The sequence below is a fragment of the Nipponia nippon genome, unplaced genomic scaffold, assembly GCF_047370975.1.
Source record: "Nipponia nippon isolate SJK-2023a ecotype South Korea unplaced genomic scaffold, ASM4737097v1 scaffold_6, whole genome shotgun sequence".
NCBI classification, from domain to species: Eukaryota; Metazoa; Chordata; class Aves; order Pelecaniformes; family Threskiornithidae; genus Nipponia; species Nipponia nippon.
The window spans coordinates 63,015,612-63,040,672 of NW_028262380.1; the positions used below are offsets into that span (position 1 = coordinate 63,015,612).

At 41.6% G+C, this 25,061-nt stretch overlaps 1 pseudogene; it reads right to left on the reverse strand.

Annotated features, from left to right (window-relative positions):
* LOC148051519 (uncharacterized) overlaps positions 1–20,090 on the reverse strand; it is a 32,593-nt pseudogene extending 12,503 nt beyond the window's left edge.
* Positions 20,091–25,061: the final 4,971 nt, after the last annotated feature.

Below are 25,061 nucleotides of genomic sequence, written 5' to 3' on the forward strand. Positions count from 1 at the left end.
TTGAAAACATTTTTTTTTTCGTTTTGATCTTTTTCTTCTGTTAACTTCCTTCACAAGTCTTAAGGGTGAATATACCTTTCCCATGATCTCCTATGATGTTAAATTTCCATCATTACACATTGTTTCCCACAGTTAGGAAAGAACATGAGAATGAATGGTAGCAACATTGTTAGTCTTGGGAAGCTGCTTTTAAAATTCTTATTGGACTGTATGAAATTGCAAACATTATAGGAAAAACTATCCAATGAGCAAGGCTCAGAGACCTTGTGCTATAAATCATGGATTCTCAAGCTTCAGCCATGAACCATTCCTAGGATAATTCATCTGCTGAATTATCCTAGGAAAATTGCCATAGACATTGATCTGCAGTCTCACCTGGACAGTCAGCTCCTGAACAACAGAGTAGTTTGAACCCATGCCAACATCTGCTCATCTACTTTTGACACTCACAGCACACAGCCTTAGTTTGCAACTAAATTACTTACAGCAAGGGCTTCTTACCTTCCTCTGCATTTGAGTTACAGGCAAATTTTTAAACCACCGAAAGATCAATATTTCATTGTGTGCATGGGGATTTGTAGCTTTGTCAATAGCAAGAGGAAAGTAGCTTGTCTTAGCAGCCCATTTCTCCCTTGCAGTACTTCAGAGCAAGTAGCTGAACAGCACGCCAGACACCATGGTTGAAATTCTGAGTCCCGCTTAAAAATTCAGTGGCGGTACTGGTGTTGGCTGCAGCAGAGCTGAGACTGTCGGGAAAGCCCTCGCTCCCACCAGTAGCATCCCTCCTGTGGCCATGCTGTGCCTAAGGAAGGAGCAAGCATCAGGGGGACAGAGAAAGGTTTTCTCTCTCTCAAGGCTGTGGCCATTTAAACGGGGCATATTGTTTCACCACACTGGGGAAAGACAAATGTAAAGCCAAGACTGCCAGAACTGAAGAAGTTTATTTGGTAGTGATCAGCAGAGGTTCATAAGAACAGCTCCAGGCCTTTGCTGATTTAGCTGAGTACTGAACCCTGTTTCTCTATAGTGGAGGGGGCTGGGCATATAATCTTAGCCTGCTGAAGGGCAAATAACATTTGGCCAGCTCTTGCAGCAATTGAGAGGAACCTGTAGCAAAGCAAGTGAAATTAAACTAAACCTCAAATGAGCCTGAATATTGCAGACTATTCCAGCAACAAAAGTGCTTTCCGTTATTCTCCTTTTCTAGTTTACACATAAATGGAGAAATGCACTTGAAGATAAGACTGAAATCAGCAAGCAACCCATGCTTAGTATACTTTCCTCCAGACATTGTTAACTTAGGAGTGATAATTTCCCCCTTTTTCCTTTCTGTTATAATTACTACCTTCTAGGAAAAGTAATCCAATGGTAGCAATAAAAATGAAATCTGTGGCCATCTCAGAGCACTGTATGACTGCCTTTCTGCCTGTCTTGGCCTTGGACTCTGTAGGACTCTCCAAAACAACTGCAAATGTTCTTGCCCATTACCTTCCTCTGAAGCTTTTGTGGAATCACAGCAGCACATTGTAACCGCTGACTATGAAAGGGAGGAAATTCTGCTGAAGGTACAACATATGGAGCGTGGTTTGTAATCAGATCTATCCAGTCCTTTTGGTTGTTTTCAGCTCAGAGCAAAAATATCCTGTTCAAGGAACTGGTGAGGGCAACTAGACCTCACCCATTTCTCCTGGCATCTAGCAAGTAGATGGCATTACAGCCAACTTTTCTGCATCCAGATACAGGCAAGCACCTGCACGTGCAACATCCCTTCCACATCTGCAGAAAAGTAGATTTTTGAGGCCTGCAGCTCAGTATGACAGTAATTTTGGTGGACTTGCCAGTTAGCATGGGTAAATGCTTGGGTCATCTGCCTTCATATAAATAGATATCTCCTCTGGACCCATACAAATTTCTGTCCCACCCAGTTCTTTTGGTAATGCCCCCACAGGTAGACCAGAATAAGCAGTCATTAAATATGGTGCTATGAAGCAGTATTCCCCTCTGCAGTCACCAGCTGGTAAAAGCACTGGGCTTGTTTACATGAGTTACAGTGACTTAAACCATGCCTTGCACTTAAATTGGCTTATATGGACCCTACAGCCCATTTTCCCACTCCTATAGGAATGCAAAACTATGCTGATGCCTGTGCTGTGGAAATTGCATAGTGAATGCCTTTTCTACACAATAAACAAGGACAATCTGCTTTTCAGGCTGGTTAATGAAATATGTTTCAGATTTATATGCTGATCTGTGACATTTACTTCAGTCTTAAATTGGCAGTCACCAACAAGTGAAGTGAAACAAGTTTACCCCTATAATAGATACATATCTTTTGTTAGGTAGTTTTTCTTCTGAACAAGAAATGTTTGAGAGTATTTCTCAGGGGACAGGCAAAACACCCTCTTCACATGCAATGAGAAAAAAAAGGGGAAAAAAGAAGAAAAATAGTCACTTTTATCAGACTTTTTTACTATTTGGAAACTGGTAGATGAAAAGGGGCATAATTTATTACACTCATGAACAATATCATAGAAACAAGTAAAATAATAATTGGTTTATATTCTTCAAGGAAAAATGAGGAATTTTTAGCCCTGATTTTTAGCCCACAGAATTGTTATTCTGTATGAGTGAAAACAGCACAATTCACATTCATGTACCAGACAAAAGATTAATTAGGAACTGGAAAGGTTTATTGTGTCTGTGATGCATGAGTTTACTAGAGCTGTTGAGTTTGTCATTACTTCAGTTTCTTTCAGAACAGCAATCAGTTTCCAGAATCAAAAAATGGTGTAAATATTTTTTTCTGTGAGTGAAGTTATTTTCAAGTGCTTGAAAAATTGTTACTGAGATTTAGAAATAAAAAACTAGCACCCAGCTCTTCGTTTGGCTGGGTTTTTTTTGGATTACTTTAGAATCTCAGTTATGCAAAGTCACAATTGGAATTAACCCATCATCCAACATATTAATTTCTATGAAAAATAGGCAGAACCTTCCTTGAAAATGTTTTGTGTGTGTAAGAGTGCAATCTTAAATTTCAGTAGGTTCTTACAGCCAAAAATTTGTAAGGTACTTAGTTGTAAGTATCATAGCATTGCAGCAAGAATCACTGCTCTAAGGTAGTAGAGCAAGAATGTCTTTTAATCTGGAATTGGGAAAAAATGTTTAATTGCCCCATCTTCTAGTCAAAGAATAGTGCACCCTTAGAGAGCTTCACTATGTTTTCTTACTTTGCTGGCTGGTGCACATCATGAGATCATGCTCTGTTTCTTTCGTATTCTTGATAGGCATTATCCTTCTGGAAATGTTTCTTACCATGAATTTGGAGAGCTAGAAGCATCAGCAATTCAGGAGGTTGAATGGTGTGTAAACTAGAGGTTGCTTTGTGGCAGATTTTAGGGCAGAAAGCACATCTTAGGGGCACATATGTGACTGGGTGGGGTATGCCTGAACAGTATCACAGATTGTGTACAGCAGTGTCATTTTTGTGTGGGAGAAGCAGTGGAAAAGAGGAATATTTCCCTCCTGACATGGAAACATTTTAGTGTTGAAAAGGTGATGGAAAGTGAAAAATACTCTTGGGACTTATCAGACATGGTGTTTCCTTTCTCCCAGTCCTCATTTCTTCTCTTTCCACCCTGCTGTTCATGTCTAACTATGGTCCATAAATGGTGAACTTTCCCCTCAGTTGTGGCCAGAGCTCCCATGGCAATGTTTGGCTTCTACCTCAATTTTTTCCCAGAGGAAGCCTTCTGTAAGTTACATGCATGCCAGACTAGCCAAAGCTCTGCCAGAGACAAGACAAGAGAGATCCTGTGCATTGGACAAGTAGTTCTATGGTTGGTGACAGTGGCAGGAGAAGTCACTTCTTCATGGCAAGGTATGGAGATAACTGTTAGTTAACATGTGCAGCTGAAATTTTAAGCCTTTGCACAGGAAAAAAGCAATCTGAGTGTTGTGTGGCAAAAGAATCCATAATTTGATCTGGCTTCATGCATTAATCAAAAGGAGGATACAGGATGGCACAATGAACAGAGGCAATTTAAAAAAAAAATTTCTACTTCTGCATCTCAGTCTGGCAAGTCCCTAGCAGATCCATATGTTAGCAAAATACAAATATTTCAAACGTAAACACTCAAGATATATTTTATCTTCAAATGCTTCATCCATTTCCACAGCTAAGGAATTGTCCTACCCCAAAATTCTAATAAAATCTTTGTGCCATTGCCATAAAAGTTGAAATTAACTTAGGTAATAACGTGGCAAAACAGTTCCCAGAGGAATATGAGAAACCATCTGCTCAGGCATTCAACTCAGCAGGAACATGAAGGGGAGGGAGGTAGGGGGAGGGAGGGATTTGCAATGAAGTATTTTCAAGCCTGAAGCAATAGATGCATATAAAGAGGTGTTACTGTTGAATTCTGGCAAAAGTCTACTTCAGAGTTCCTTAGTAAGATAATATGCTGCTCGCCACATAATCTCGTAGTTTTTTCTGACAGCAAACTCACAGAAAATATGCCTCTCAGTATCTCTTCCTTGCCTGCATTTCATCCTCACTTTGACAACCAACTGCATGACTGATTCCACATTCTTCATGTGAAAAAATGTATTTAATGCACAGCAGAGCTCACTTTTTACCTGTCTTGAAGGGCATGTGGCAGAAAATATTGATACACCTTGGGTTTTGGTTTTTTTTTTTTTTTTCTCTTTTCAGGGACATTTAAGGACTTCTTTGCATGACCAACTTCTGGTGCAAAACAAAGCAGAAGTCTTCACCATATTTATCTAATATTTGGTATGTAAGAAGCCAAGAGGGACAAATAAGTGTTTAACACTCAGCAGTGGAAAAATATGTCAAAGAGCTGTTGAGTTTAATGATTTTCTGGGGTTATTTGGAAAGGCAGTTCCTCTATCAGTAAGTACAAACTAAGTTGAGGCACAAAGTGGGAGACAAGAGACAAGACTTCTACTTCTTCCCAAGAAACACCAGCCTTGCAAGGAGACAGAAGATCAGCCAGCAGCAGGAGCATTGAGCCAAGGAAAGTACTTGAGAACTCTTCTGGTTTTGACTGTGTTGGGTTGAAAATTTGCTTGGCAGATATGAGGCAAATGTGAGATTATAAGTATGATGGAGTAAAAGGCAGCTTCAGTCAATACTCTGCAGCCCCTTTGATTTAAGCTTGCAGTAACTGGCAATACGTAGGATCTGACATAGTGTTTGCTGGAGCCTCTACTTCTGCCCTGCAGTTCGTCCTGAAAGCAAACATCCTTTCTGTGCTGAGCTTGGCCATATCCTGCAAGGCTGTACATCCATTTCCCAACCCTCTCTGATATTTTTCAGAAAGCCTCATTATACATGGATGGTGACAATCATGATTATCCCACCTCTGTTTACGGCTTTGTTAAGCTTTGTAGAAATCCTAATTGCATAATGGTACAAAACACCCTGACAGGCCTGTGCAAAAAAAAAGAATTGTACTGTCTGAGGCTTGCAGGATGTCTCTACAAGATCTACATCAAGAAATCAGGCTTTGTTTCTTCTGCCCAGGCATTGATGTACTTCATAAATATATCCATTAATTACACATATAGTGCCTGATTCAGCAGAGAATTTACATAAATTGCTTAACTCTTGGGTTGTGCTTTAATTTAAGCACAGTTAAATGTTCTCCTGTATCTTAGATTTTGCAGGAAACATTTCTCTACTTCTCAAGAGGATAGTTTATTCTCGGTTTTGCTAGGTCAAAAATGGATTTCATTAAATGATGCACCTTCTTTTCCAGCTAAAGCAGTATAAATGTAAGTCTTGCAACTTTTTTCTGGTCACCGCTTAAATACTGCCACAAGTGCAAAGATATTTTCTTTAAAGCTTACATGCTTTAATAATCTTTCTTCTGTCTCTCATACACACATGTTTATTGTCAGGAAAATACTAACTTTCCTACTGATCTACTCTTTAATGGCTATCACCCAGAAACACACTTAAATCAAGATTTTTCAGCTTCTAACAAGTGAATAGTCTTAGTGAAGTTTACAATAAAATGCTCTGGTTTAAACCTAGGCACATGTTGAAGTACTTTGCTAAAAGTGGATCTGTTTACGTGAATTTTTATATTTTTTGTGGTCCAGATTTTCAAAAGAATTCATCCTCTATCAGCTTCTGTTTAGAAAGATAAATGAAATGTCCAGAAAGCTGTTTTTTTAGGACTCGCTAAAGTTTTTAAAGTCTCACAGAAATTGTTCTGCCAAGTATGTTTGAAAATCTGATCTTGAGTCCATTGTGTGAGCACTGAATAATGCTTTGAGTTCTAACCAGCAAAATGGTCACATGTCACAACTCCCCCAAACTGAAACAGTTGTATTGTTGTTTCCTCTTCTTAACACTTCAGTAATTCATAAGATACTCTCTTAAAAAGCAAGAGTAGTAACTTGAGTAGCAAGCCTAAATTGCCAGTCAGTATATAGAGTTAAAATCCTTTCTATGCAGTGTCTGTGCAGAGATCTGGCATTCTTGTTTGGAAGTCTGGCATGGATTAACTTCTCTTTGTGTACAACAGCAGTAAGACTAAAGGAAAAAAACCCACAGCTCCATCAGATTTGTGAAAATAGGAGGCAAGCTCACTCTTGAGACTACTCAAGGTAAATAACCAGAAATATCTTGCATATGAGGAAGGGATGCAGAGATCCTGACGTCAGAGTTGCCCACATCTGGTTTTCATTCTATCCCAAGATGGCATTTGCTGGAACTATGATATTTAGTGGGAAGTAATTGTGATATTCTTACTCCAGGGACTGCCTTCTTTTGCCACTGTGACTAGTTTGAAGTAGGGTTGTAAACAGCACACACCATGCTGACATATGCAGCGAAGCATATGCCTAGAAGCTGCACAGATTGAACTTTCATAACTTTCAAAGTGATCCTTTCTGCCTAGGTTAAAGCATATTGACTAGAGAGAAGGGAAAAGATAGGTTCAGTTGGTTTTTGCTCATGCCTATCCCATAATGCTACCCTCATCAACACTGTTACAGAGACTTTGTTGCTAGCATCAAAAGAATTTGTCCTGAGCGGTACCTGTGTGTTTGTTGGTAGGATATACTACATTTATACCTATAGTCACAGGCCCTGTAATGGCAGTGATGAATTACTTTGATTACCTTGTTGGCTTACATGGACTGGCCAAGGGATTTTGTTTAATTTTTTAGCATTCTCCCAAGTACTGTGGAGGCAAAGCATTTTCTGAAAGAAATTTGGGAGTCCCTGAGATTGAGTTTACTGAGAAAACAGATGAAGGTTAGAAATTTTCTCCCCAGTATCTTGTATCTGTAGGTTGGATGATGAGACATGAAGGCTTCTTGCGTTTTTCAGCAGCTGGTAACGCTAGTCAAAATCAAGACTGCAAAAACAGTATCTTACTGTATGCTTTGAAAGAGAGGCAAAGATTTGGTTTCTTTTAGCACCTCTTCTATTCTCAACTGTCTCTCTGCAATATTTGGGCAATAAAATGGCTGAATGATCACTCTGTAGAAGAAGTGCTGAGTTTTTGCAACTGTCAACAAGCATAATGCTGATTAGTCAACTATTAATTGATTAACCACCATGGAAGGGACAATTACACCTTAAGGAATTTATAGGTCAAGAGGCATAAAGAGGAAAAATCAGACATGGGGGGAAGTTCAGAGGAAAGGGACTATTTGATTATTATTGCTAAATGAGTTCTGTTCACTGTATTTTTGGTTAAATTTTACTCTCCATATACTACTGCTGAATATTCACTGACTTTACTGTTACAGAGGGCAGAATCCAGTCTTCCGTCTCCTGGCTAGGCAAGCTGCTTTTTATCTTCCATGACTTCCTCTTTTCTTTTTTCTTTCTTTGTGTGCTGGCTGGTGAGTTACCTGTTGTTAACAGCACAAATGATCAAAAACATGTCCTTGCTAAAGTCAGCCAACAAGCTGTTTATGACTCAGAAAAGAAGCCTTCTGGTTATTTGGCTCAGTTGGAGCCATATGGACTACCTACCTTCCAAGAGCAAATGGGAATGAGTTGGAAAAAGAGACTCCCTCCCCCAACACGAAGCGGGAAGTGTTGACCTAATTGACAAATAAAGAATCCGGCAGGTTAAATACAACAGAAACTGATATAGCCATTGCTTAAAATGCCTTTTACCTCTAGATTTAAGCAAACAATAGGAAGCCCCAATAACAAATGAAATTATTTTAATCTATTTTATGACAATGACAGAGATGCTACAATTACTTACATTGTGCCAGCCTTTCTACATAAGTGTATGCCAATGTAGTTTCCTGTTGCATTGTACAAATCATTGCATGGGGAAAAAACAAAAAACAAAAAACCAAACACTTTAGTATGAACAAAAGCAAGCCTCAAGAGTTACAGTAGATAAGGCTTGTATAATCCACAAATCTACAGCAGCTGCAGAAGAGCCTTGCTGATATACACACAATGAAGCCATTTGCGTAGAGGCTTGTACTCTAGGTACTGTATAGGCTATCACAGTTATCAAGGTTAGCTATGTATGACTTGCACAAGAACCTATCCATGATAGATATAGTTGCTTAGGGATTTCTCTTAATAGTAATACAACTGTCCAGCTAAGGGTTGAGTCAGAACTCCTTCCCTGACACTGGCTTGCAGATTTGATGGATTTGGAGGCCCTTCTTCATACTTCAGATACTTGGATTGATTTCTAGTTCTCAGGCCAAAAAGCCTTTCCTTTCCTCCTCTGAGCCTTTGTCAAAGCCTTATAGACAGTATAACATTCATGCCTGAGCTACTGCAGATGCTGATGAAACAAACTGGTTTTTATAACTCCAGTCTTCTTTCCTTAATGTTTGCCTACCCTCTTTATTTGACTCTGATAAAATTGTTGTGGCAGATGCCTTGATTAGTTCCTATTGCAGCCTGTTTCCTTTCTGATCCAGCATTAAACCAGTTTCTTTCCTTTTACAGAACTTAGAAAAACTCCTCTCACAAATTATGGCACACATATTTTATAAAACAACTTGGTATGCTAAAATATGCACCAATGCGCCTAATTTTGCCTGAAGGCCTCTGTCCAAGTGGAAATGAACCTTCAGACGTTCATTATTTGCTGTCTTACAAGTGCTGTTCTGTACACAGATATGGATGCAGAAATCATGGCACAAAGAGGCAGAAGAAAGCCTAAGTTTTTTGATTTGGTTTGGCTTTTTTGATCAAAAACTGAACTGGGAAGCTATAGAATCCAAACCTGTTTTGGTGCAAAGATAACATCATGCCCAGAACTTGGACTGTGAGTTGATTTAGGCAGGGGCTGATCTTGAAAGAATTGCAGTGTTCAAAAAATCCTGTTGTTCCCAGAAAAAAGATTGGGATCCTGTTAGGTGCAAAGTCCATATTTGAACCTGGAACTGTCATTTATTCATTTTGGAGTTCATCTGGATGTTCTGCTCTTGATAAAACAACCACAGAGAGAAGTGTGGTGCTGCAGAGGACATGTGAACTATGAAGGGGAACATAAATATCTAAACTGGTGTTCAGTGAGGGGACAAAGCCATCATCTTGGACTGCTTCCCTTTCTACTGAACTCAGCACCAAGAAGAGCCCCTTCTGTTTAGTACATGCTTCCTGACTCCCAACAGGGCTGGAGTCTACTGGGAGAACATTGCCATAAGGATAGCTTCCTCACAGCAGCACTCCTTACAATAGGGTCCTACAGTATAAGGTACAAGCAAATTGTTCTTCCTACTTGATTTGCACTTTGGTCAGTGAAGGAACAGCCCTGGATCCGTAAGCTGCACAAGTCAGTGAGTATCTTGCGGTTAATCAGTCTTTGATTTCTTCTTACTGCCATCTAGACAGCCAACTTACTGAAAAATGCCCAAAGGTGATGCACAAAGTGAGGAGGCACAGGTCTGATCCAGCTGTTAAGGACAGAAAAGCACAGGCAGTGAATAATAGCCACCACATCCAGAGAGGCCACCACAGTGCTCAAGGCCAGTGAAATAAACATTCCTGAATTGTTCTGTGAGAAGTTTTGGCTGCAGTATTTTAATATGCAAACTTACTTGCATTTTTCTTTTGTGTTTCTTCTCTCTTTCCATTGAAAAGTGAGGGAAACAGTGCAGAAAAAGCAGAGACATGAAAACTATAAATCAAAACCAGGAAATGATCGAAAGATATAAACTTGTGTTTCTGTAGGCAGGGGACAGTGGTAGGATTATACTTGAAAAATACTAACATGATGTTCCACATTATTTTTTAAAAATGAACAATAACCTCTTGTATCCCGTGGTCTATTTGGTTAGTGCCCAAGAAGGGTTCTTCCCCAAAATATTTTCTATGGTGCTTGCACTAATGATTTCTTGTCAAAATAAGCTGGAGAGAAAATTTTATGGGGGAAAGAAAGAATATTGGAGGATGGGAACAAAACCACTGTGATGGCCAGCTACCCCCATAAACTTGCCATCAGTGCCACTCAATTTGCTTTTCTTCCCAAGAAGCTGTTGAGCTCCAACACTTTTACTCTTTACAGCACACAGGACAACAGGCTCCCTCACAAGTCTGTGACTAGGTTGATCCACTTCTCCTCATAGTTTCCATAGGCTTTGATGAGGGCAAGGAACACCATGAGCACCTTGGAGAAGATAGAGTGGTCAGAGTCTATAACCCTCAGAGCCAAGCAGCTGAGTGTCTCCCAGAACTTCCTCAGGGAACCATATTGTCCGATCTCTAACAGCAGACAGCTTTCCTGTTCAAATTGTGAAATATTCACATTGATTTCCATGCTCTACCACAGGCTCATTCTGGGACTGTAACCACGTCACTTAGTCTTTCTGAACTAAGAAGATCTGCACGCCGCAAGGGAGGTTGATGAAAACTTGTTTTCTTTGCGCAACATGAAGTTATACAGTTTCATTTTGTTGAAGATGTCCCTGCTCATTGCAGGGGGGGTTGGACTAGATAACCTTTACAGGTCACTTCCAACCCAAACTATTCTATGATTCTATGATTATGGCAAGGCATAGATACTAGTCATTGGGGGCTGTATGTGCATCTGGAAAAGGCAGTGTAGGATGATTGTAATGTTCCTTGCTGGATTTCTGCTGTATATTGCAATCTGGAAATAAGAGCAGATGCAGAATTGCCACATCAGCGCACTGAATGCTGTCAATGCTAATGCAACATCGTGGATGCCTCTAGTTGCAGAGATTCATGGTTAAACACTCACTTGGCATTCTTTTGTGGCTCATGCCATAGGCCAAGCCATTAAAGCTCCCAATCCAGGATTGTGCTGCTGCCTGAAGTTGTAGGATAATATTATTGGGTGGCATGATCTCAGATTAACTCTGTGCAGAGTATTAAGGGAAATGAGCGTGTGAAAATAAGCCATGTGCCACACATTCATTTATTCTTCAGTAGGTTTGTTCTGTGGAGAGTGATGTGCCAGTCCCAGCCACTAATCACCTGTACAGTTTGGGCTGGGTCCATTTTTAATTCCTGAACTACAAAGTTCTGCCTCTATTTTGGCAGATGAACATTACAGCAGATACCAAAACAGATGTGTATCATTTTTGAGTTCTGAATCCAGGGGTGGTGGCACAGTATCACTAAATGAAGACTGGCTATTGCACAGAGAGCTGGAATCACTGGATGGTTGCATTCAAATTCCTCTCTTTGGTCCACATTTCAAGCTAATGAGAGCAGTCTGAAAAAAATCTGCTAAATTAAGAACAGGATCCAAGTTGTGTACTCTAATATTTGCACTACAGAAGAGCTTTGAGAGCTGAGGAGATAAGTGAATTGCTTTTTTATACATTCATCACATGTACAGAAACTTCTTGACAGGTATTCAGGGAATATCTGACTCCAAGGTCTACTGTGAAAACAGATAATGCAAGTTGTTTTTACTAGCAGTCTGTATCACTTTTTTTGAGTCAAGCAGTTGTGATGAAGATCCACATGGTATGTGTCCTTTACCACCACAAGATTATGAATGCTTATTATGACAACTGAACTGTGTATTGAGATGACTAACCTAGAGGGTTTTTTTTATTTCCTTTGGAGTATGATAAATGAAGCTGTCTTCTAGCATATATTTGCACTAAAAAATGGCAGATTCGTATAGAAGAGTGTAGGATGAGATGATGTTGTAGTTTCATGGACACCCCTAAAGACTTATTCTTTTTAAACCAGCACTTGTATTTTCTACCATGTTGTATAATTTTTATTTTTAAAAATTCATAAAGGAGATGTGTTAATACATGGTCAGTTGATACAGATTGACAGGTTTTACAATAAATTTGTGAAACCAAACAGTGCCAAAATTTGAAAGAGGGCAAGCAGTCAGGAAACACAAAGTGCAATTGAAAGTAATGTATTGATCACTGCCACCAGTTTTGGAAGGACCTGCTTGTCCCAGGGTCTATTGTTAGCTGCATCTTTTCTTGTCATATTTGTTTCTTTGTCACTTGAACAAGAGTAATCCTTCCTGTGCTATCTTGAGAAATGTTATTATTTACATACAGAAATTCAATTTCAGGTTGTGCTTAGAGTCTCCTATGCCAGGAGTTGCCCGCTAGTGGGCAGGTTCTGCTTATAACGCTGTCATCATTCTATAGTGCTCTTAAATAAATGCAGGATGTTTGGGAGTTAGGGATGTTTTATTATTGTATTTTCCTTTCTGCACATTGCTCAGAAAAAGAAATTCCTGTGATATCAAATGATTGCATGAATTTCTATGACCTGATCCTGGAAGAACAGGATGTTACAGTAAAACACTAGAGTAAGTTCCTAGTTGTAATACTTGGCAGGGTCACAAAGTAGATTTACCAGAAACATACACTGGCATTGGTTTGAGTCTGCAGGAAGGATAAGGAAAGAGTCCCTTTCATGTCACTGCAGTGGGCTTATCCCATCTCTCAGGTCTCCTACCACAGATTGGGAGAATGGCCTTCAGAAGTGCCTGGTTGTCTCTGCTGACCACAGCCAGAGTTAAGAATACCTTAGAGTTCATTGTTTACATTGTAGGTGTGCAAAGTTTAAGAAAATAAATTCCACGCTAAATATGGCTCAACTTGATGGCAGCATCAGAGACCATGGCAGAGACTGTCATGTTTTTTCCTTCTCTGAAGGTCCTAGCAGTGCCCAAGGTGACACTTGACTATCTGTCTGAAGTTACAGTCCTGTCCCTAATCTCCAAAGTAGATAAGGGTCTTTCAGATGAAATCAATAGCAAAGTCCCTGATGGACCTATAGGAGTCAGTAATAGCTGTCTCTTTGGGGGGAAGCTGGTATTTCCTGAAAACAGCTAGGAGTTTCCATATCCTCTTGGCACCTGTTGTTTCATAAGATTCCCCTGACTAGGAAAGCATCATCTCCAGCTCTCTGTCCTGGTCTTCAGCTTTGGTACCTGCCTGAGGCAACTCAGTTGTTGCTGATGGATCCAAGACCAAAAGTTGGTCAACCACTTTGCTTCTGCTGCACATTTCCCTCGACCATAAGCAAGCATGATGGCAATATTTATGGTGCTGTCAGGTTTTAGTGCAATCCTCTTAAAGTGCTAAGAGAATTCCAATTACCAGGATCATGATGCCACTACTGGCACACAGTATTGAAAGCAAATTGCTGTAGACTGCATTCACTCAACAATAACAAAACCCTTCCTTTGACTGGTGAGCCAGACAGCAGTGGGCCTGAAGAAGAGAACCAGGCAAAAGCATGGTGTGAGGCCTCCTAATTCTATTTTATACAGGAATCTGCACAGTATCTGCCAGTCTGGGTTATGCAATGAAGCAAAAGTTAACTGTATTCACACAACAGCTACATCTCACATTTAACGGGTTTTCAGGCAGTTAGGGCATCTTTAAAGGTTTAAAGGGCAGTTGGTTAATCAGAACTCGAGTCACCTATTCAGTCTGTACAACTTTGGCAGAGATTTCCCAGGTGTAACAGCTTCAACAGTAGGCTTTTAATACAGGGATAGGGAAGGAGAAAGGTAGCTTGGTGGGAAGAAAGGTTTCCCTACACATATTCATCAGTCACAGTGTTCTCATTGCAGCAATTCTGAGGGGGGGGGACTCTTGATCCTAGATCAAATACAAAACAAGGTAGGAGCCTAATGCATCTGTGTCTGACAGCATACTGTTCTCAAAGCATATATGCAGTCTAATATAGATACATTGATCTCATTACATACACAATACAGAGATGATCTGTGCATGCATAATGGCTGTCTATTATGTACGGATCTCTACCAGCCCAGTGCTGACTAGTCTAATGGTTTGGCTGTCAAGTCTCCAGAAAACCCAGACAATAAGCCACTAGATGAGAGAGGGGAATGACCTAATAAATAGTGGTCTACTGTCAAAAACTGTAGACTCAAAAGGTGTCATGTGAGAGAGGTCTTGAAAAGAGAGGTGGTGTCTCTCTTCCACAGAAGCATGAGGAAGGATCAAGGGTGCCTGCATCAGAGGACACTATGTCTTACTGATCTTGCTGTATTTTACAGAAGTACTTTAAAAGCAGCAGCAGGTGCCAGTAACAGTGATAAGCATATGCAGTTTTCATTGAGTTGAAGAAAATAATAAAAAATATTACAGCAAATAGCTGTCTGCCCACATATTGTCCACATTTGAGTTATTAAGGTCCATCAAAATTGACTAATGGGCAAAAGTACTTCTAAAATAAAAAAGTTGCATTTGCCCTTCATTTCAGTTGTTATTTCTTCAGCTCCTTTACTAGGGACTACAGAAAATGTTGAGTGACACATTGTCATCTTCTTCTCCATTATCAAGTAGAGCTACTCCTGTTGCTTGACAGAAATTGAAAAATTTGGGCATTAGTTCATTTTTCAGTACTGACATCTGCATCTATGGCAAGGCCTCTCTTTGGACTGCTCCTGGCTTGGCTCACTCTGCTGCTGGATGAGTGACTGGCACTCTATTTCTCTCTGCATTGTAATACTGTTCCCAGGGTGGTTGGAGTGTGGGGGTTAGAAGTCAGGACTTCCAGACTCTCCCCTGGTTTAGGAAGGCAGGATGGTCTGGTGCTTATGGAGCTTTTGTAGACATAGGAGAGCTGTGCTTGATCCTGCTCTCCATCTCAGCATTCCTATGTGATCTGAAGAGAAGTTACTGTGTGAGGGATTCTTCCTTGCTTTAATCAGGGAAAGGTTAAAAGTGTCTCATTATAGATTAGGTCAAAAAACTTAAATTAGATGTTTAGACACCCTATTCAGACAATAGAGAAAGCTACGAGTCTTCTGAGAATGATCCACCTGAACTTTATTAATCTCCAGAGTTAACATAGGATGAATCATGTTATTCAACTGCCTCTCTCTCCTTTAACTTACCCTTAGTCTTTCTTTGAATTCATTTCCTACCTGCAAAGTGCTTCGCAGTTTTCTATCAGTAGTGCTTGTAAGGTACTTATAAACTTAAATCATGTTGCAGACCTTAGCTACCTGTATAATTGAAACAAATTGCTCTGCCTTTAATAATTATTTGTCAGCCACACTCCGTTTTTATAAATTAAAGTAAGGTACATTAATTTCACACACATAGTGTATCTGAACCCCAGCAAAACATGGGAAGGCTTTGGCTGATAGACTGCACAAATTCTTGTCTGCTGTAAAAGAACAGCAAACACAACAGAAGGACTCGAGAGTTGTTGGAGATTGTAAAGTGCTCGACAGACTTGTCTGTGGAAACGGTGTATTCAAGATTTTTATGAACAAGAGAAATAAATATCTGTTAGATTTGAATTATGTCAGGCTGTTCTTGCCTTTGGGCAGATGGGTGGATAAAGGACCTTTTGTGGTCCCTTCCACCCTCATTTTTTAAAGACTGAATTATTTCTTTTATTTCAAAAATCATGCAGATCATTTGGTGCTCTATGCTCTGACTTCTTTCCTCTCTTAAAGTGATGTAAATGTAGCACCACTGAACATACTTCAGAATTAACTTTGAGAATAAAAATTATCCCCGTATGTTAAGTAACCACATCTGCAGTGCTGTCCTGGTAGAGAATTGGTCAGATGTTGGCTATCTACTTAGAAACATAAGGTTCATTTCACTGAGCTTTAGACATCTCATTTATAGTTATCTAACCATAAGGTAATTGTACAGGCTCCCTATAGGGAGGTAGAAGCATCTCCAGACTCGTCCCATTGTCAGACAAGTATCTAAAATGGTTGAGATGCATCACCCTGGAGGTGCCTGTCTCTCTCAATTGAATATAAAAAGAGGCTAGCCAGCTAGCTTAGACCTAGACAACTCATTTTTACACTTCTGAAGTTCGATGAGGTGGAACTACCCCTTTAGTAAAGACTGCCTTTGAGCAGTAAAGACATACAATTGATATTTACTTTGTCATCTGCACAATACTTTTTTTTATGAGTCAGGAATTTAAGTTAATGTTCAGCTCACCCTTTTGCTGTTTACCTTACAAGTAATTTCCCTGCAAATTGTCTTTCCTGCTCCATTAACATTTTTTGACAGCAAATACACTTCATAGATCTTGACATGCCTTACTGCCTAGGGATATTATTCAGAACTACAGCAGTGCTGGCTGCTTGGCACTTCCTATTATTACTCCAACAGCCTTTACTTTGACTTGTCATAGTGGAACAAGACTCAGTGTGGCAGTGTTTTATGAGTAGGAAGTGGCTTCTTATAGTTGCAGCAACCCTTTGGCACTGAAATATATCACAGCTCAGTACCCAATGGACAAAACTGTGTTTTACCATCCGAAGTTATAATTGTAGAACTGGGTACAGAGTACACAGGGTACGAGTGGTTTGCTACCGCTCCTAGCAAACCTGGCCATTCTGCCATGAATACTAGCTGGCAATGCTAACATTATTGCAGCAAGGGTAATCCTGACAGAGAAATCTGGGGCAATATATTCTGTCTCTTTATGGCAGTAGGTATCAAATCCAAAGCTCCTCTTAGTAAGGAAGTCACACCTCCTTTGCCCATTTGTTTAAGTTCAGTGTTCCCCCAAACAAATCCAAAAGTCAATGCACACATCATCTGCCAGAGACAGAGGACAGCAAACCCTGCATTAATGTATGCTTCTTATTCAAGTCCTTTAATTCTGTGTGTCCAAGACTTGGGCTACAAGGTAATGGTGACACTCATCACAGACAATTTTAGCTGTCTGTAACTTATGCACGTGCTCTAAAATGGTTGTCTAGACTCCCTCTATGTTGAGCAGAGACATCCAGAGAGTGGTTGGACAGGCTGGATCGATGGGCCAGGGCCAACTGTATGAGATTCAACAAGGCTAAGTGCTGGGGCCTGCACTTCAGTCACAACAACCCCATGCAATGCTACAGGCTTGGAGAAGAGAGGCTGGAGAGCTGCCTGGCAGAAAAGGACCTGGGGGTGTTGGTCAACAGCCAGCTGAGTATGAGCCAGCAGTGTGCTCAGGTGGCCAAGGCGGCCAATGGCATCCTGGCTTGTATCAGAAATAGTGTGGCCAGCAGGACCAGGGAGGTGATAGTGCCCTTGTACTCGGCACTGGTACTCATTTTGGAGCTAGAGCCAATGTCTTTCTTTGTCACGGTACTATTAAGAATTCAAATTTAGTTCCAGCTGTCTACAAAAGCTCCAGATAGAGCTGGTAATAACTGTTGTAAATTGCACCTGTTGTTGTCCCGATCCAATGTCGGGGGAGGTTTTGATACGATCCCAAGGACAAGATTAAGACGCTGGAATCAGTCAGATGTCGTACAACCTTTTATTTGAGGGGAGAAGAGAATGGAAGGAGGAGGGAGGGCAAGGGAGGAGAGGGAAAGAATAGGAGGGAGAGAGAGAAGAAGGAGTTTATCACCACCACTTCGAGTCCGATGATCTTCCGCTGGGTCTTCGGTGGCCTCAGGCTTCGTCGGGGACTGAAGGGGGAGGGGGGGCGGGGCTTGAGGTTGCAGGAACAGAATAGCGGTCGCACATGCACCTCGCTCGCGCTGCCGCCGCCCTTGCCGAGGGGCACGTGTGCTCCTTATATAGGGGCTCTCACGCATGCGCACATCACAAATGTGTACGTGCGGTTTGCCACGGCCGTGCTGCCCCCGCCTCTGATCTTTTCGCACCTTTAGTCCCTGTGCAGGCGCACTTTTACATACACTTTTACACCTAGTTGGGGTCCACCCGTTTCCAGCAAGAGGAAAAATAGGGGCCTTATGATCCCTATATAACAAACTCCTGACCACCCCGCGGGTAAGAATTTCTATGCCGTATTCCCACAGATCCAATAATGCCCTTTTTTGGCTTTATTTCCCTGAGTGAATGGCCCATCTTTCCCCGGTGGAAACTGAAAATAAGTTGTGCCTTTGTCACCCAGAGGGCTGAAAAAGGTGGTTGCCCCATCCCTTATTCGGCCGGTACAATACCAAGCCCCATGAGTAGTGAACATTCAATATTTACTTTTTGCAAAGAAAACTAAACAGTTACATTTTCTAAGCAAGTACAACATTTCATGTTACTTGGCTATTAAGTTTTCCCATATACAGGACTATTTAATGATGAAAATAGAGGAAGATCAAAAAAGTAAGAATTATGTATATAGTAAATCATAGGTTGAAATCCTTGAAATGTCTAACATAAATAGGTATCATTGGAAAGTTATTGGGTATTTTTTCTTAAATAAGCGCACACACATATATATGCTTAAACATGCAGCAGACAATTAGATGTCTTGGTACTATTGCAGAAAGACTGTAGTGCACTGAAACATCTAATATTTAGCCTGTTTGCCATAAATATTAAATCTTGAATTATTCATAGAGCTGCAATGAAGTACAAACATGTATGCACACATACGTACCACCAATTATAAAAACTGATATACACAGTGGAATATTCTAATGGGTTGGTGTCCCTGAGTTAAAATGATCCAAAGTAGCAGGTGCATCGTGGTCATATCGCCGCCCTTAAAAACAGAAACAGGAACAAAACTTGCTCCTTGGGTTAGGAGGAGGGAATAATCCATTTGGTGTGGATTTTGTGGCTTCTCCCACTGGTATCTTTCACTTTCCATGTATATTTGTTTAGGGGGGTATCAAATATGAGAAGCACGGTTCCCACGGTGGGAACCTTGACCAGAACCGGCTGGCCGGGGGAGTAAGATGATGCACTGGGGGAATTAGAGTTTTGAGAGATGGGTACCATGGTTGGGGCTTGTGGACAAAATGCTGCAATTTTCGGGCACCCGTTTGTACCCCAGCGATTACTGACATTGGCCACTGCCTCCCCCACCCGCTCAGCCCATCCCGGTTGGTGGGGTTCAGTAGGTCTCCTTTATTATTGCAGGTGAGTTGTCTGATAAACATCCACCCTCCGCCTCCCTCCTCACCCTGAGGGGGCGGAGGTTTTAGTTTTCCACCACTCTTTTCGCCCTTCGCAAACCCTTCCTCCCTGTCCAATGCCAGCGCAGAAGGTGGGTTCGGTTTGGGAGGGGGTCCTTGCCCGGACCACCTCCGCAGCAGGAGCTTCAACTTCTTGGTGGGGAGCCCATCCATTAGGTCTTGGGGCACACCCTTTTGCAGTCCCATTTGCCACAATCCTTGTCGGACTGGGGGTTTCTCCCTTTTTGTTAGGTTGGGGCTTCCCCCCAAAAAAGCCAGTGATTTATTTGCCGGCCTCGCTGTCTGCACGGCCCTAGTTTCTACTTTTTGGTAAGTCCTGCCTACTGGCCTATATTTCCTCCTGTAGTTTATTAGTTCCTGAGCTATCTCCCCCCAGGTCCACACCTTCCTCCCCCACTGCCGCTGTTCGGGGGCCACTGTTCCCTCCAGGGCAGCTGCAATTCGCTCCTCACGAGGCACATTCTGAATTCTTCCCTGTAATTGAATCCCGATAGGTTTTAACGAGTCGGGGAGTCCTCTTATTAGTGGCGTCAGCTGCTCGGGGTCTACCGGTAGCAACATCGGAGAGCTTAGATTTGGTTTAAGTTCCCGGTCATACATCATTTGCAGGAATGCTGCCTTCTGTACAGTGGATCGATGGAACCAGTTATAGCTAGGGGATACCCCCTCTCTAATGGGTTCAGCCCCCCTGCCCAATATGCTGCCCTCTGGGTCAGAGACCATGGGGCTCGGCGATTGCCTGTTGTGAGGAAGACACCAGGGCCCCAATACCCCTCTGCTTCCTTTTCCGATAGCATGATCCCATCCCCCCCTGACAGGGATACCCTCCACACATATTCGGTTTCAGACTCCCTTGCTGTCCTAGCAAAGTCCTGTCGGAGTTTAGCCAATTCAGTGGCGGTAAAAGGGATTTCTTTAATTACAACTTGGGGACGGTTGTCGCTATCGTCCTCATATATGTATTCTGTCTTTACCAGCGGGCACATATAGGGGGGGTTATCCACAGTCTCCCTTAACCGCTTTAAATCTTTCTGGGGATAGATTTGGCGTACCCCTTTCTCCTCCAGCATTACCTCCGCCTCAGCTAGGGTCTCTGCCTCCCTCAGGAGCTGAACCCTCAGCTCCTCCTTCAAAATCATATTTTGGCACTTCTCCTCCTCTAGCACCTGTTTGGTCTCTAGTAATTGCTCTCGCAGTGGTGCTATCGCTGCTTGCAACGAAGCAGCCACAGCCTCCGATTGGCAGGGCGCTCGTTTCTTATCCTCCACCGCCACTGCCAGACACGCTCCTAACACAGCACAAACGATGGCTTTTCCTTTCCCCTTCTTCGCTCTAGCTTCTTTATGCAAGACCGCTATTCGGTCCATAACACTTTGCAGCTGGAACCAGTGGTCCCGTGCCCAATCTCGTCCCAGGGCTGAGGGGCGAGAGCAGTATGTTTCTAAAAACTCATATAATTTCTCCGTCTCTTCACAAGAATCGCCTGCCTTTTGGGCAGCCATGTCCTACAAAGGGGAGTTCGTCCCGGGAGGGTCAAACCTTAGAAATCCAAGTTTCCCCTATATGCTCCCAGGAAGCCAAAACACAAACTAATACCAAAAAGTTCCTACAAAGGGGGGTGTCGTCCTGAGAGGGTCACGCTTCAGTATCCAAGTTCCCCCTATACACTCCCAGGAGGCCAAACCGTACACTACTACAAGACAGAGAAAAGCCTACAAGGGGGATATCATCCGGAGGGGGTCACAGCATAAAATTCAAGTTTCCCCTATCCTCCCTCAGAGCTCAAATCACAAACTACTACGGAACAGAGGAGAGCCTACAAAGGGGATATCATCCTGAGGGGGTCACACCGTAAAATTCAAGTTTCCCCTATACTCCCTCAGGAGGTCAAATCACAAACTACTACACGAGTTTCAGTGCAAAGGTCTCAACACCCACTCCTTCCTTACGCTTCATTCGTCTCCGGCTGCTTCCCTCGCAGGAGAGCAGAACCGCGGATCGGAACTCCTCACTCGCTTCGTACTTATTTGTATGTTTCACTCACACACAATCACTCAGCACACCATAAGGTTGTATGACACTCTTGTCTCAAGGGATCCTGTCCGTGACGCCAATTAAATGTCCCGATCCAATGTCGGGGGAGGTTTCGATACGATCCCAAGGATGAGATTAAGACGGTGGAATCGGTCAGATGTCGTACAACCTTTTACTTTTATTTGAGGGGAGAAGAGAATGGAAGGAGGAGGGAGGGCAAGGGAGGAGAGGGAAAGAATAGGAGGGAGAGAGAGAAGAAGGAGTTTATCACCACCACTTCAAGTCCGATGATCTTCCACTGGGTCTTCGGTGGCCTCAGGCTTCGTCAGGGACCGAAGGAGGGGGCCTTGAGGGTACAGGAACGGAAGGAGTGAGCGCTCTCGCTCGCTCGCTCGCTCGCTCTCGCTCTCTCCCCCCTTCCCTCCCTTTCCCTCTCTCCCCCCGACCTCCTCGCTGCCGCCACCCTTGTGAGGGGCAAGTGTGCTCCTTATATAGGGGCTCTCGCGCATGCACACATCACAAATGTGTACGTGCGGTTTGTCACAGACTGTTTTTCAGCAGTGTAAGGAAGGATTGGATGTGTCAGGGCAGAAAAATAGATGGTGTTGGAGAAGGAATCCCCCAGAACTCTCTCATACATTCTGGGTTTTTAAAAGCAGTGAAGGTCGTCTTGTTGCTCTGGTTCTCCTTTTTTTTCTGCCTGACCAGCAGCTACAGACTCCATGGTGGGAAGGGCAGATGGTGGGCATCTCTGCCTGTGCAAGTTGGGGACAGGCCTGGGGAGCTTCTCTGCTGAAAGCAGGGCATGTCCTGGCAGTCAGCACAATGGCCTGTGGGAAGCAGGGTCAGCCTCAGTCTCCAGATGCTGCCAATCTGAAAGGTTTTGTCTGGATAGCCAGGGTTGTGCATCACATAGTACAATGATGGACATTGCATCACACCGCAAACGAACTGGAAGCAGGTATCTGATTTGCCTTCAGCTCTAGTAGCTGGATTATAGATTTCTCCTGTCTTCTGCATATTCCTACTGCCAAAATTTCTCAGTATCCCTAAGCTACATGACACCTACTGCTGGGTTTAGGCTAGCAAAGCAGATGAGTGCCTATGACAGTAAACCAATGAGAGCTGGCAGAAGCACTGACTATACTTCCTTCCTTCACTGTTTCAGAGCCCAGTGGAGCCAGTCCCAACATGTGTGGGTTGTTGGGTACTGCTGGGCCTTTCTGTCCCATGCCTCCTTCACTGGCAAAAATGTGCTTCTGCCGCTGGGCAGGAAGACTTGATAAGTAGAAATTAGAGGAGTGATCTGGAGGGTGGCCCAAGGCCACATTAATGGAGTGTGTTGGAAGAGGAAAATGAGTCACTGTATAGTCCTCCTATTCAGGAAAGATGGAAACACACAATTGCGAGAAGTTTGCCTCAGCGTGTTATATCAGCTTGGCAGATCCAATTGGGAACAAGATATCAGAAAACACAGAGCTCCTTCTGTAGTAACAGAAGTCCTTTGCTGTTATGATACTCAGAGATCTTTGGTAGCATACAGAACACATTTAGATGAAATAATGTATTCCACAGTCTTTAAACTAGGTGTAAAATAGCTTAAAGACAAAGGATGTGATTAGCGTGTATGTTGTAGTTAACATTATGGGCATATAAAAAGATGCAAGAAAAGAATTATGGAATTATGGAAGCTGGAGGAAGAAGAGAGGAGTACAAGTTGCAGAATATTTTTCTGTTTCATTCTTGACAGTGTTTGAATAAGAAATTAAAAACATTTTTTTCCTCAAGATTAAAAGCTGGTTCTTCCCCAGTCTTTCACAGGGCTGAATTTATGCAAAATTACTTACGCAGAGAAGAGGAATGAGCAGCATCTACAGTCTACAGTACATAAATGTTTGCCAGTGACATTACAGCACATTAGATTTACTTTTTTCAAAGTAAATCTGTGGAAGACACTTCAGCTGTTAAGCCAGAGGATCAAAAAGTTAATCAGTTTAAAGTCCTGAGAATCCAGCTGTTAAACTTCTTAGAGCAGAATTTGTAGGTTAGATATAATTAAATGGACTTTTTTTGTGGGTGGGGAAATACCTTAGACAAGCACACTGCTATAACCAATTAATATTTATACCTCAAATAAATCAATACAATGACAATTTTCCTTTCAGTTTAGCTCTTGGTATGGTGTCTTGACTGCATAGGTGGCTGTTTTCTGTTTGGGAAAATGTGTGTGAATTGTCCAGCCACTGAGGCTTTTCAAGAGGAACAGTTACCATTCTCAAACACATGTATAGCTTCCATCATCAATCTTTAAGTCAGTGACATTTCAGCACTCAGACATCATTATACATTATCAACATCCATTTCCTATTTTTAAGGTGGTTTAGAGTTGTGAAGTCCAAGAACAAGTCATTATGGTCCGTTTGTTTTTCAATTTTTTGGTTTTGTTATTTTTTTTTTTCTCTCTGTTATAAATTATTGGTCCTTCAGTTTTCAGTTTGGAAACATATACATTCTGTTATCTTAGAAACTTAGAAAGATGTTTGTATACTTGTGGTTATGCCAGCTCAAACATTTTAAAAATCCCAGGATTTACTTGATTTTTATATATATGTATGTGTACATATATATATATGTATGTATATACATCTTTATATAAATATATATATGTGCAAATAGATTTAGAATTGAGTTTGAGGATATTTCTGATTTTTGGGACTAAGAGGCCAATTTTTTAACACAAAAACCCATTCTTCAGTTAAAATGTAGCTTCTGAGATAATAGGTCAGAAACTGATTTCTCTTAAGAGAAATGTCACATAATGATGGGACTCAAAGATCCTAGTCTTTGAGAAAATATCAGATGTTGTCCATTCTGATAAAAGGTATGAGTTGAGAATTCTGGCAGGTCAAATGAAAAATAATGTCCCATGTTATTGTAAAAGGAAAACAAGATCAAAAATAAAATCACCATGAAGAGAAGAGAGGTATTTTATCATTTTCCTCCTCTTTTGTCATGGATTCGATGTAAAGAACATATTAACCTGTCAAAATACTTTTTTGCAAGCAACGTAAATTCCCAATCGTTTCATTTAATAGGAAGAATTCTAAGTAGAGGATGAAATTGTCTATCTCCAGAGGTAGTTATATGTGTGTTCACTACCTATCACAGTGGATATAGTGCAAGAAAGGAACACAAGGCCAGGAGTGATTAATTTTCTTTGTACACACAATAGTGTAGTGTTTAATTTCACACATAATTTAGTGTTTCCCTGGAAGGAGAAATGAGCCCCTCTACATGTGTGAAAAAGGAGTGTACAGATGCATTTAGCATATCCTAAATCATCACACATGGTTTGAACTGGAATAGCGGAAAGGAAACTTGCCCAGAAAAAAAAAAAAAAAAAAAAAAAAAAGTAACTCATCTTAAGCAACTGTATTCGGGCTATTTTGAATAATATAATCACTCAGGCTAAGATAACAAGAATCATGGATTAAAGCCAGTCAGAGACTATTTTTACGACACTTTTGAAAATTTGATAGTTTCTGCCACAGGAAATCAGTGGAGTTAGGTGATTAGCTGTATCTCAGCTGTTCTAAAGGCTCCTTTGAAATATATATTTTGGCTGCCAGTAAGTTGAGCTATTTCCTTTTTTTACTGATA